Source organism: Pholcus phalangioides, unplaced genomic scaffold (assembly GCF_987345545.1).
Source record: "Pholcus phalangioides strain wild (caught in Gottingen) unplaced genomic scaffold, Ppha-v1.0 ptg000012l_1, whole genome shotgun sequence".
Classification (NCBI taxonomy): domain Eukaryota; kingdom Metazoa; phylum Arthropoda; class Arachnida; order Araneae; family Pholcidae; genus Pholcus; species Pholcus phalangioides.
Genome location: NW_028301605.1, coordinates 4,093,536 through 4,108,335, shown reverse-complemented (window position 1 = coordinate 4,108,335; position 14,800 = coordinate 4,093,536). Strand labels below are relative to the sequence as shown.

At 37.1% G+C, this 14,800-nt stretch overlaps 1 protein-coding gene and 1 non-coding gene across 7 annotated transcripts in view; both read left to right on the top strand.

Annotated features, from left to right (window-relative positions):
- The first annotated feature begins 951 nt into the window (after positions 1-951).
- Positions 952-14,800, top strand: part of LOC149079165 (RIMS-binding protein 2-like) — a 215,799-nt gene continuing 201,950 nt past the window's right edge. For all 6 annotated transcript variants that reach the window (XM_089240069.1, XM_089240066.1, XM_089240064.1 and 3 more), the window contains exon 1: positions 952-1,155. The gene's annotated coding sequence lies outside the window, so the exon portion shown is untranslated. The remainder of the gene's footprint in view (positions 1,156-14,800) is intronic.
- TRNAT-GGU (transfer RNA threonine (anticodon GGU)) lies at positions 13,588-13,661 on the top strand. Its single transcript has one exon. It is a non-coding gene; the product is annotated as a tRNA-Thr (tRNA).

Sequence of the window (14,800 nt, the reverse complement as noted above, 5' to 3'; positions counted from 1 at the left end):
TGTTCCAGGGGGAGGCGATAGACTAAGCTACGGGTTTAACATAGGATCCTATGGATTAGATTGCGTTGGGGGGGGGATGGGATAAAAAGTTTCCGAAGAAGGGGGACGATGGGACGAAAAAGTTTGGGAAACTATGACCTAGACTGACCATATTTCTCCTAGATAAATACGGGAATATAACATCACAAATATAAGGCAGAATAGGACATAACCAATTGTCGCTATAAGTCGGAAAAATAAGAACTGAAATTTCTGAAATGGCGGGAAACAAAACCCATAGAAAATCTGTAGTTTATGTATTTCATCAAAAAAGTGAAAATTTTTAATCATAATATTTTCAGTGTAAAAAGTTGCGCAAATTATCTCCGGCCCAGGATTTCGCTGAGAACTAAGTAACTGAAGTAAGCTTTGGTTGAAAAAACGGGGCATTTTAGTTTCTAAAATCGAGACAGACACATCAACGAGAAAATACGGGAACGTCCCGTAAAAATACTGTTCATATTACCACTCAAAAATTAAGATAAAACTTTATTTCTCTATCATGTTCACACACACACCTGCATAGTGTTCTTCAACACACAAAATAACACGTTTTCTCAATCATCTTCTGCGAGTAAAGTGGCGTAATAACACCAAAAAAAAAGAGGGCCAAACTTGTTGTTAACTTTAGCAACCGTTCGTTGATTGACGGATGATCCACGGATAAGTGGGTCAAAACCACGGCACAGCAATAATAAGACAGTAGTAAAGTCTCAAAAAGAGAGGGGGAAAGAAAACAATAATCCGTTATAAGAAGTGGCGCCATCTGTGAAAGCGTCGTAAAAAAAAATAAAAGTCTGGGGTCGAACTCTCGGGGAAGATATCAACCAATCAGAGAAGAGGAGAAAAACAAGAATCAAACGAAATAAAAGAAAAAATTACGTAGAGGTATGGCAAAGATTACAGCTTTTTGGTAAACATTTCAGACGTGCTTTCGTGTCTGACTGTGACTACTCTGACTGCTTGTAGATGCTGTCTGTCTACATGGCTGCAACAGGTTGTCAAATGTCTGCAACAACAAAAGGAATATTCTCGAATTGGATATAGTGTCGCGCATCGAATGCATTTACGAGGGGGGTTTTTAATGGATTTATATAGGATTTATTGACACTTCAAGTGAGTGGAATTTAAATATTCAAATTTCAAAAGAATTATCGAAATTTTAATTAATTATAAATGGATTGTAGGTTTTTGTGTTCAGTTTCTCGGATGTTTGGAATGGAATTTGGAGTTGAGTTCTTATTTGAAAAAAACTCACTAAAAAGTGATTATTTTTTTTATTGTAGTGATTGCGTTAAATATTTGTGATGTCTGAGACATTTTGGTGATTGAATAACAATTATAAGAAAAAAAATTTAGAGAGTTGTGGTTTATTTAAATTTGCATCAATTCTGAATTTCCATTCATTATGGAATAATTTTTTTCATTTGTTGTTGCGTTTGATAGTCGCCTGACGAGGGAATAAGTCTGACTGTGCAGGTACGGCTTCGAACCATAATTATCTTTAATTCTGAATTATTTCTAATTTATTTTGAATTTTCATTAATTCCGAATTATTTCTCTCATTTATTTTGAATTATCATTAATTCTGGATTATATTTTCTAATTTATTTTAAATTTTCATTAGTTCCGAATTATTTCTCTCATTTATTTTGAATTTTTATTAATTCTGGATTATATTTTCTAATTTATTTTAAATTTTCATTAATTCCGGATTATTTCTCATTTATTTTAAATTTTCATTGATTCCGGATTATTTTTCTCATTTATTTTGGATTATTTTCTAATTTTATTTTGAATTTTCATTAATTCTGGATTATTTCTCTCATTTATTGGCGTGTTTGATAGCCGCCTGTCAGTCGAGTTGTTAGGGAACTAACCTCTGACTATGCAGGTCTGGGTTCGAGTCCCGCTTCGGGTATGGATGGTGTGTGTGTGTCTGCTAGCCATGCCAATTTGTGCAAATCGTACGGGTGTTTTGGTGACACGTGATCATATTATCATTTTGAATTCGCTTCAATTCTGGATTTTTCCTTCATTAATTTTGAATTTTGATCAAAAAATTTCAAATTTTCATTAATTCTGAATTAATTCTCTCATTAATTTTGAGGTTGTCTAAATGCGTACTTGCTCCAGCTGACCAAGTATCTATTTGTGGCCCTGCTTACGCCTACATCTCAAAGAAGCCTACATATGAAGAAGGGGCACCAAAAGTTTATATTTACCCAGGGCTCGAATTAATGAGGAACGGACTTTCTACCTGTCTAATAAAATCTCTTATCTGCTGGATTTCTTCTCTCATTAATTTAGAATTTCGATCAAATTCCAAGTTTTCATTAATTCAGGATTTCTTCTCTTCCCTGGCACAGCCGGTTAACGAAAAATTAACCTTCATGCAATTCACCACTACGAAAATTCATCGACGAATAATAATTCACCGACAACCGTCCGACACGAGTCAGTGGAAGTGACCGAGGAATTACTGAGTGAGTGAATCAGTAAATGATACAGTAGTTAGTAAGTGAGTGAGTGACAGAGTGGTTAAAAGTGTTGGTGAGTGGGGCGAGTGACAGTGAACGACTTAGAGATAGAGTAAGAGTGATCTACCGAGTGAGTGTTATGATGAGCGGCCCAGTGATAGACAGAGGGATCTAGTGAGTGAGCTAGTGAGTAAGTACGTGAACTGGTGATTGAGTGCGTGATATAGATAGCGACCTAGTTAGTGAGTGAACGAGTGACAGAGTGAGCGACCAGGTGATTAAGTGTATAACAGAGAGAGAGAGAGAGAGAGAGAGCAACCCCTAGTGAGTTGATCATAGAATGAGTGACCAAGTGAGTGAATGACAAAGTAAGTAACCTATAGTTAGTGAATGACAAAGTAAGTGACCTTTTAGTAAATAATCGACCTAGAGATCCAAGTGAGTTAGTGGCCTACTGAGAGAGTGATCAAGTGAGTGACATAGTCAGTGAGTGACTTGGTGTGGAAATGAGTGACCTACGAAGTAAGTGAGTGAAATACCTTGGTAGTAAGTGAGTGAGTGACTTGGTGAGCAAGTGAGTGAGTGACTTGGTGAGCAAGTGAGTGAAATACCTTGGTAGTAAGTGAGTGAGGGACTTGGTGAGCAAGTGAGTGAAATACCTTGGTAGTAAGTGAGTGAGGGACTTGGTAGTAAGTGAGTGAGTGATATAATGGGCAACCTATAGAAAGAGTGAGTGATATAATGAGCAGCCTATATATATAGTGAGTGCATGACAGAGGGAGCGACCCAGTCAGTGAGTGATGGAATGAGTTACCTAGTGACTGACCGAGTGATCTCGTGAGTGAGCTAGAGCAAGCCAGCTGTAAGTGACAGGCCGGTTTCGCTCATTCATTCACTCATGTCGAACTGATGTAGGTGAATTTTCCGAACACGGGCACAGCCCACATGCCCGATTTCCACCTGCGTACGCCTATGTCTCAAAGAAGACTACATATAAGGGAAGGGCCCAAAAATCATATTTGCCCAGGGCTCGAATTAGACGGGCTTTGCCTGTCCAATAAAATTAGCCATGAAAAATAACATTACTATTATTCCTGCCGAAGAATGGATTGGGGAACTACTACATACTGTACTTAGAATTGAGGTTTGCGCGTTTGAGGTTAATTTTCGCATTGAAAGAGGTTGTTTTTGCGTTATTTCACAGTCATGCCGTGTTTATAATTAGGGAACACATCAAAAGAAACGAGTTTCCTCGAAACTATAACACGCTGGTACCAGCACGGCATCTGGTTTCACGCGCCCGATCATCGTTATTATACAAAAAAAAAAGAACTCGAGGTCGAAGTCACGAGCACGTGGCGCGACCGAAACATCATCATTATTACCACGGTCGTCGCCGCTTATTAGAATCACGGATGATGTTATTGATTCGGGTATTGCTATCACTTTCCGCAAAGGACGGAACGGATCGCATCACAACGCGGGAAGAAATACGTTTGTAGTTTTCGGAACTCTTCGGATAATGTTATCAATTTTTTTTTTTCACGTTCGAAAGTTTTTACAATGCTTTTAAAGCTTTTTTTTTTTTTTTAATTTGCGTGAGTGTTATGATGAGCGATCCAGTGGATAGATCGACGGATCTAGTGGGTGAGCTAGTGGCGGAATGAGCGACCTAGCGAGTAATTGCGCGAGCTGGTGATGGAGTGCGTGACAGAGCGAGCGATCAGGTGACTGAGTTTATAACAGAGTGAGCAACATAGCGAGTTGATGATAGCGTATTCTGAAGCCAAGGTATAACCGAACTTAATTTTTTCCTGTGAGTTATCAGGCTGCAAAACCATGTAGGTGGCTAGGTGTCCCCCCCCCCCCTCCTTGTTGACAAACATTTAAACTCTAAATATCGTAATCGTTATGATCAATATCCATGTGAAGTTGCTTCTGCAATGACCTTCTGACAGCAAATGTATGACGGAGAAAAAGCACTTCCCTTCAGTTCTTGATCAGTTTCTTTCAGTTGACCAGATTCAAATTTCCTTTTCCGAGAGACTTTCTCAAGGGATCTACGAAATGCATTATGTACGGGGGAAAAAAATCGTAATTTGTGATAGACATCAGGAGCATTCAGGTTTCAGATGTCATAAAGTGGTATTCTCGGTTATTAAACAGGGTCCCCCGAATTTATTGAACACTTTTACTTACTTCAAAATAAAAAATTATTTCTTTAATATAAATTTGACTTTTTATTTATTTTCAAATAATTTCCTTCATTAGTTAATTAACTAATTCCTTTTTGCCGCTGTGGTGGTCGAGTGGGCCGCTGTGGTGGTCGAGTGGGCCGCTGTGGTGGTCGAGTGGTTATAGTGACGGACTCGCGATGCGAGGATCCGGGTTCGAACCCCACAGTGGTGGTCGGCTGAAGTTGGTTTTCTGTGGTTCCCAACTTCAAGGCGCAAATGCGAGCCGATCTCCCCGTTAAAAAGTCTCGCCACAGAGAGCAACAGTCCTACAACGATAAATCATTCAATCATAACACTTCACTCATAGTTTGAAAAACTTGTGGCAGATGGCAGCACTACACATAACAAGCATTACAGAGAAACAACGAAACTTCACGTCAGGTTTCACTACACGGACACGCACATTCCCGCATGTACCGATTCGTTGGGGGGTTCCGCGGGGAGGGGGGGTTGTGGGCGGGGTGCATGTGGGGTGTAGTAGTAGTAGGTAGGGCCTCCAAAAAATGGCTCGGGGATCCATGGTGTTCTTAAGTCAGCCACCTCGTTGGGCAATTTGCCTGTTGTGGCGTTGTATTTGTATTTGTATTTGTATTAGTAATTCTGTAACTATTTTTTATTAATTATAAATTTTCATCAATTATGAAAGTTATTTCTTTCATTAGGTGGTTTTTAGCATTTCTGTAAATTCTGTACTTATGTATTAATTCCTTCTGGATGCCGACTTTGGCTTCTCGACATATGTAGCCTATATGAAGTCATAGGCCAGATTTCAAATTATTGAATTGAAATCAACGATAGAAACCGTTGAATTGGAGATAGAAATCATTGAATTGAAGATAGAAATCATTGAATTGAAGATAGAAATCATTGAACTGAAGATAGAAATCATTGAATTGAAATAAAGGATAGAAATCATTGAATTGAAATAAAGGATAGAAATCATTGAATTGAAATAAAGGATAGAAATCATTGAATTGAAATAAAGGATAGAAATCATTGAATTGAAATAAAGGATAGAAATCATTGAATTGAAATAAAGGATAGAAATCATTGAATTGAAGATAGAAATCATTGAATTGAAGATAGAAATCATTGAATTGAAGATAGAAATCATTGAATTGAAGACAGAAATCATTGAACTGAAGATAGAAATCATTGAATTGAAATAAAGGATAGAAATCATTGAATTGAAATAAAGGATAGAAATCATTGAATTGAAATAAAGGATAGAAATCATTGAATTGAAATAAAGGATAGAAATCATTGAATTGAAATAAAGGATAGAAATCATTGAATTGAAATAAAGGATAGAAATCATTGAATTGAAGACAGAAATCATTGAATTGAAGATAGAAATCATTGAACTGAAGATAGAAATCATTGAATTGAAATAAAGGATAGAAATCATTGAATTGAAATAAAGGATAGAAATCATTGAATTGAAATAAAGGATAGAAATCATTGAATTGAAATAAAGGATAGAAATCATTGAATTGAAATAAAGGATAGAAATCATTGAATTGAAATAAAGGATAGAAATCATTGAATTGAAATAAAGGATAGAAATCATTGAATTGAAGATAGAAATCATTGAATTGAAGATAGAAATCATTGAATTGAAGATAGAAATCATTGAATTGAAGATAGAAATCATTGAATTGAAGACAGAAATCATTGAACTGAAGATAGAAATCATTGAATTGAAATAAAGGATAGAAATCATTGAATTGAAATAAAGGATAGAAATCATTGAATTGAAATAAAGGATAGAAATCATTGAATTGAAATAAAGGATAGAAATCATTGAATTGAAATAAAGGATAGAAATCATTGAATTGAAATAAAGGATAGAAATCATTGAATTGAAATAAAGGATAGAAATCATTGAATTGAAATAAAGGATAGAAATCATTGAATTGAAGACAGAAATCATTGAATTGAAGATAGAAATCATTGAACTGAAGATAGAAATCATTGAATTGAAATAAAGGATAGAAATCATTGAATTGAAATAAAGGATAGAAATCATTGAATTGAAATAAAGGATAGAAATCATTGAATTGAAATAAAGGATAGAAATCATTGAATTGAAGATAGAAATCATTGAATTGAAGATAGAAATCATTGAATTGAAGACAGAAATCATTGAACTGAAGACAGAAATCATTGAACTGAAGATAGAAATCATTGAATTGAAATAAAGGATAGAAATCATTGAATTGAAATAAAGGATAGAAATCATTGAATTGAAATAAAGGATAGAAATCATTGAATTGAAATAAAGGATAGAAATCATTGAATTGAAATAAAGGATAGAAATCATTGAATTGAAATAAAGGATAGAAATCATTGAATTGAAATAAAGGATAGAAATCATTGAATTGAAATAAAGGATAGAAATCATTGAATTGAAATAAAGGATAGAAATCATTGAATTGAAATAAACGATAGAAATCATTGAATTGAAGACAGAAATCACTGAATTGAAGATAGAAATCATTGAATTGAAGATAGAAATCATTGAATTGAAGATAGAAATCATTGAATTGAAGATAGAAATCATTGAATTGAAGATAGAAATCATTGAATTGAAATCAGTGATAGAAATCAGTGATAGAAATCAGTGATAGAAATCAGTGATAGAAATCATTGAATTGAAATCAGTGATAGAAATCAGTGATAGAAATCAGTGATAGAAATCATTGAATTGAAATCAGTGATAGAAATCATTGAATTGAAATCAGTGATAGAAATCATTGAATTGAAGATAGAAATCATTGAATTGAAGATAGAAATCATTGAATTGAAGATAGAAATCATTGAATTGAAGATAGAAATCATTGAATTGAAGATAGAAATCATTGAATTGAAGATAGAAATCATTGAATTGAAGATAGAAATCATTGAATTGAAATCAGTGATAGAAATCATTGAATTGAAATCAGTGATAGAAATCATTGAATTGAAGATAGAAATCATTGAATTGAAGATAGAAATCATTGAATTGAAGATAGAAATCATTGAATTGAAGATAGAAATCATTGAATTGAAATCAGTGATAGAAATCATTGAAAACCCAAAATTGATGAGAAATTATTATATTATAATCAATGGGAGAAATAAAAATTTCAGAATTGTTGAAACTCATAAACAATGGAAAGTTTAGAATCGAAGATAGAAATCAGTGAATGGTTCGTCATTTAATCACGATTAATCATTTCAGAATTTAAAAAAAAATTCCTAAATTCGGGAAAGAAGTAATTTTAGAATTAACAGAAAAAAAAAAAAATTTAGATCAAATGAAAGCCTTCAATGATTTTGACCCTCCGTTCTACCTGGTCAACCTGCCTCGTTTGGCCTAGCCGTTAGGGCACCGCTGCTGGTCATGGCATGGATTACCTGGTGAGAATAAAGTATTTTTCACCAGAATTCGCTAGATATGCCTCATTAAAATCTGGTCGACCAAATCATAATTATCATCATTTATAAAAATGAGGATTTTTTTTTTATAGATTCCCTCAAGCATCAATAACGAAATTATTTATTGGTCATTAAAAATGATCGATTATCCATCATTTTAATGGTCGATTGATTTTTCTTAGGCGTGCCCTTACTATGGGCGCAATGCCCGGAGGGGAAAACAACGGCGAGGAGAATAATTGTTAAAATCCCTTATAATCTATTTGTTAACGGTAAATAAGACAAATCGGTTATTATGCATACTTCCCAATCGCCTGGGTGAGTTTGATAAATTTATCACTTTTACCAGCGAATATGCATAATACCGGTGATTATGCGCAATACCCAAGTGACGTTGGTAAATTTGATAAATTATAAAAAAAAATAATCACTTCACACTGTGATTATATATTGGCCTATACATTTATATGCTACCCAAGCTTACCTGGTTAATTTTATAAATACTTGAAATTTACCACTTTTTTACTGGTTATTATGCATAATGTCCTTTCGTAATTGGTGAATTTGATAAAGATGAAAAAAAATATCCAAATGAGTCCAATATGTTTGATAAATATATAGTCGGACCCGGATGTAACAGACGCCCATAACAAATAAAAAAAATATCGGTTTTAACCGATTCGTTAAATCAGGGCTCTAGTGTATTGTGAAAACAGATAACTTTTTTCATGTATGGAGTGAAGGGAAAAAAGATGAGGTGAATAGGTTTACCCTTTTTCATCACCCATCTTTCTCTTGCCAAAGTAACCCCCCCCCCACCTCCAGTGCCGTCTTAACGCATGGGCCCACCCGGGCGTGGCCCGGGGGCCTCAAGGGCAGAGGGGGCCTCACAGAAATTAGAACCGGTTGAAATTTTCGAAAATTTGTCAGGTAGGGCCTCAGAAAAAAGCATTTGGCCCGGGGACCCATGATGTTCTTAAGACGGCCCTGTCCCCCCCCCCCCCTCATGTCATTGCCTCGTCAAATAACCTTCAAATCAAAGAATTTATTAAATTTGAGTTCGTTATCGGGGTACGACTGCAAAATTCGTTGACTGAAAGTTCATTATATACGGATAACAAAGTGAAATTTGTTAAATGAGGGCTCATTATATCGCGGTACAATCGCAAAATTTGTTAAATAAAAGTGTTCGTTATATCGAGGACCGATTGCAGAATTTGTTGGTGCGATTGTTTACACACATAAAAGTATAAGAATCGTCAATTCAAAGAATTTGTTAGATTAGATTTCGTTATATCGGGGTATGATGATCGGTCATCTAAATCTTATGACGGCAACGGAACCGATTTATTATAGGCCTGTTTACCATTACGAAATGAGAATTATGTATAATAACAAACATAGGCGTAAGCAGAATTTTCTCGGGGGGTTACGTTTTTTCCACCAAACTAACATTATAATCTTGGCTTGAGGGGGGGATTTAGAACCCCAAAATCCCCCTTTGCGTACGCCAATGATAACCAACAAACGTGATGAATTTAGCATGACATCACGTTTACCAACGACGCTTGGGCATTATGCATAATTTCCGGCAAAAGTGATAACTTTCTAGTATTTATTAAATTTACCAACGACGCATGGCTTGATTCAAATAAAGACTAAAAAATTATGTAATCTTTGTTGAAACATGGAAACATTTTGTAAAAAAAGAACTTTTGTAAAAGAAAGACAAAAATGCATGGCATCAAAATACGGGACTGTCCCGTAAAATACGCGTTGTTTTGATCACCCTACCAGACCAGGGATTTTCAAACTTTTCTCCTTTTCGTCCACAGTTCGTGGCTCTCTCAACTTGAAGAGAGAGAGAGAAAAACACCTGGTCTATGGAATTTAGTTAATAACACTACGCAGCCTTGAATGTACCAAAATTAGTTGCTTTGGCAAAAAATGCACAAAATAATTACAAAAAAATTATTTCCCGCTCCAGTTACATTCCATTCTCTGAAATTCCGTTCATTTACGTTTTTCCATAATTACCTACTAGGCGTTACACGTTAAGACAGGTCTTCTCATCTGGGCGTTACCTGGCCAATGTCAAGAACGCTGTATATAAGATAGTTTTGATTTCTTTGAGACATCTTCTAATTGAAAGACTGAAGACTAGTCAACAAATGGTAAACTAGTTCTGCCGTACGGTCAACCAGTCAGTCACTCGCTCTACTTCACCAACGAGCAAAATCTCTGTCACTTCTAAACACTATTAAAAACTATAAATGCTCTCTTTTAATGACATAGTGGGGGAAAAAATACCACTACGCATATCATGAGAATAGTGTTCTTTTTTAGTTCCATTCAGACGCTATAGAGAAAACATTACTCTGCAGGTCAACCGTGAAATATTCACTAAGGGTTCCGGAACATTTGACTAGCCGGTCGTGGGTGTTCCGGGCATGTTTGGAACATAGGAAATGAGCCTCTTCCAGTTCAGTATGGACATGCACGTGCTGTGATAATGCCAACAACGATATAATTAATGGCAATTGGCGATGGGGGTCAGAATAGAAAAAAAAGCTTACACTTATAATATGGGGTTGTCTTGATTATTAAAGTTGGCGTGTTCTGAGCTGTCTACAGACTTTGCGGTAATGCAGTCGAATCCCGTTATAACGAACGCCAAGAGACCGGAGGAATCACTTCGTTAAAACGAAATTTCGTTATAAAGGAATTCTAGGTTACCTACATTGTTCCTATATAAACTTATTTAGGGGGATTAGAAAAGTGTTCGTTAAAACGAGATTATAACGAACCTATAATATGTGCTCTTCTACCCTGCGCATCTAAAATTTGCGTCCCAACTCCGTGGGCTTACGACACTCAAAGTATGGGCTTTCCTTCCTGAGCTTCAAAAAAATTTGTGCTCTACTTCTTCGGGCTTTAAAAAATTTAACTCGCCTTTTTTCCCGGCCTTACAAAATTAGAAATTTTTTCCTCTCCTTCCCCTGAGCATCAAAAATTTGCGTCCCAACTCCACGGGCTTTCAGGATTTTAAATTGCGCCCCTTCCTCGGGCTTACGACACTCAAAGTATGGGCTTTCCCTCATGAGCTTCAAAATTTTGTGATCTACTTCCCCGTGTTTTCAAAGTTTTAATTTGCTTTCCCCCCGGGCTCACAAAAGTAAATATCTGTGCTCTCATTCCCTGAGTTTCTGAAACTTGTGCTCCAATTCACTGGCTACTCAAAATTTGTGCTCTCCTGTGAGCTCCCGAAGTTCACATGAGCTTTCCCTAGAATTCCAAAACTTACACGCGCGTTTCCCTTCATTTCATTTCTATCAACGCAGTTGCAGTAAAAAAAAATAAAAATAGTACTTTGCACAATTTGAACGATTCAGAAGTTAGTCTGAAGTTCTGGACAATCTTATTGACATCACGTGACCACTACTACTAAACTAGGACATGCATCTCGGCCATATTCCCCTGCGGAACTTCTAATGAATTGGTACATGTTGGGATGTGTGTGTACGTATACACTTCCGTGAAATTTGTTTCTGTGTTGTACTTATGTATAGTGCTCTGCCACTGTGATCAATTTTTTAAACTATGAGTTTTTTTTATAAAACTCATAGGGATTGAAGTGCAATGAATGAATAATTATACCGTTGTAGGCCTGTTGCTCTTTGCGTCGAGACTTTTTAACGGGAGAGATTGGCTCGCATTCGCGCCTTGGGAACCGCAGAAGACCAACTTCAGCCGACCACCACTGCGGCGACGGTGGGGTTCGAACCCGGATCCTCGCGATGAGAGTCCGTCACTATAACTACTCGACCACCACAGCGGCACGTGCACGTGACCGAGGAATGCGCTTTGCCAGAGCGAAAGTCGGCTCGATGGTAAATGCTATCAAATCCTAGATAAATTGAGAATAACCTCGTTAGCGCGTAACTCCACTTAGGGGCATTGAAGTATTACGTAAGCAGATTTTCAGCCATTTTTGACCCCCCCTCCCCCCCTTGTCAGCAAAAGTCAAAGCGAAACACTGACCCCCCCCCCCCCCCCCCCGTCAGCAAAATTTCGTCAGCAGCTTAGAATATTTCATATCTTCAAAAAGGGGTGGTTGATGACGTAAGCAACCTTCAAACCCCTCCCCCTTGTCATCAAAAGTCAGCAAATCCGAAACCCCTCCCCGATGCTGACGTAATACATGAATGACCCCTTACCGGCTCACTTTTTGTAAATCCCAATTGTCGTCTATAGGGTTCTTATTCAACTCCTCATCCACTCCTCTTAATGAGTCACTTTTGTGAAGCACCCTTTCGAAAATTAATATTCAAATCGAAAACTCTTCGTGCAATATACACGATAAGTTCAACGTTTACCTTTACCATGGCCCTCACATCCTAGAGCAGGGCTCCTAGGCTGGGATATTTTGCGGGCCCTCCACGACCACACTTTCACGGGCCCCCTTTATGATGAATTTATAGCGTGAAAAAGCAAAAAAAAAAAAAAGGTGGAAATCGTCCTCGGGCCCCAGGGCTGGAGCCTTGTCAGCCCACCCCTTGTTGGGGACCATGACCTTTACACATCAAAAATCTACCTATAAACAATTCAAGCAGAAGCCACTGAAAAGCCTCCATTTCCTCGCCCTCTCCCATTTCACTGCAGGCTTGTTGACTTCAACAAGATTCTTTCAGCATTAGGACTTCTTATCTGGGAATGGTTCAGCGGGAATGTTATTTTTTCCTGAAGAGTTGCGGTTTTTGGTCAACTTCGGCTGGAAAAGTTTCCATGGCAGAAATTCAAAGGGTTTTTTTTTTCACCTTAAAAGACAAAGCAGCGTTATAGTGGAGAAATGTGAAACAATCGACTTGTCAAGAGAATTTGCATCGGGCCTGTGTGGAAAGCACAACAGACAGATTCCAATTTCGATCTTCTTATTGAGATCCAAGACGACGATACTTTGGTTCTCATGAACACGCGGGAAAATTTGCGAAAAAAGGTAATATTTTGTGTTGTACAAATGCGTAATTATATGAAGCAAATAAACGTGATTGATTAATAAAAACTCGAGTAATCAATTTTCATGACCGAACTCGTTTGAATAATTCAAATTTGGTTTCTTCTGCATGAATGCATCAATAGAGAGACATGAATCAGCAAGGCCATGGCATACTCCGCTTACGAGGTCGTATTTTTGGTCGCTCAAGAGTGACTTATTAACTAGAGGTTTGACTGAATATATATATATATATATTTAGGATCGTCTCCCTCTAGAAAGAAACATGCTTGGTTCTTAAGAATTTAAGACGGTACCTGAATTCAAGGAAACAGTTATTTTCTGGATATTATGCCTAGGTGAACTCGGAAAGAAAAGTCCTCACGTCTCCACCGTGAAATAAGGAAGGCAGGGTCATGTCTCCAGTGGTGTAGATGGTAGCATGCTTGCCCGGTACGCAAGAGGGCCTGGGTTCGAGTCCCGGCGGAGACGTGGTGACTTTTCTTTCCGAGTTCACAGCAGCATAATATCCGGAAAATAACTGTTTCCTTGATATCTCGGGCTAAGAAAAAAAGCGGTCTATCTCACGGTACCTGAATTGTTTTTCAATCAGTCAAGCCCTGCAGTTTTGTGCATCGAAAGCTTAAACTCACAAGGAGAAGAAAAAAAACTTAAAAGAGATGAGAGCCCCTGAAAAAGTTTTCCAAACTCTAGGCCTTTGTTTCCCCGACTTCTTAGTTCAGTAGAACTTCGGTTAACGAGCGTAATTCGTTACGCCAACGTGCTCGTTATCCGAATAGCTCGTTATTCGAATCAAACTTTCCCATAGGAAGGAATGGAAACTCGCGTAATTCGTTTCACAATTATTCATTCATATAAAAATGTCTGATAAAAAACGGCATTCAATCGATAATTAAATACAATAACGATAATAAAATGTAATACAATAAAATATACATAATATAAATAACGCCATAAACAAACGTACAAAATGAGATAATGTTTACAAACATTATTGACTATTAACTTACTCTAAACGACGAGAGAGAAGAGGACTATCGTTTAGGCCGATTTACAGACTCACTGTTGTTTGCAAACTTATTCTTTTTGCCTGACTTTCAAAAAGAGCCTTATTCAATGACACTATTGCTTTTGCCTCCTTATTAGGATTTCTAGGAAATATTGCAGTGCTCTTTGGACAGATTCATTGCACTGCTGCTACAGCTTTATTTGGGTGGTTCTTTTCTACAGTTTTGCACAGATTCCACATTCTTCTACACATCTCTCTACTCTCATTTTATGTGAGGAACTTCTTACTTCGCTCTTCCTCAGATGAGATGCCGTCCATAAACTCTTGCTGGTGCGTGCAAAAGAGATACATCACTTCATCTACCGTCAACTCCTAGACATTTTTCACGACTAGTTATCGAATGCCATCCTCATGCACCTCAAGTCCATAACCCCCCTTCCCCAAGCACATAATCTCTTCTACAAGTAGTGGCTCCTATTCATGAGCTAGCGCCCCTCAAAGTCACGTTCAGTAATACAAACCAGCCTACAGTTTTCTCCAAGCAGAAATTGAAGAAAACTTTATGCGCATGTACGCATGGCTACAACGACACAGCTAAGTT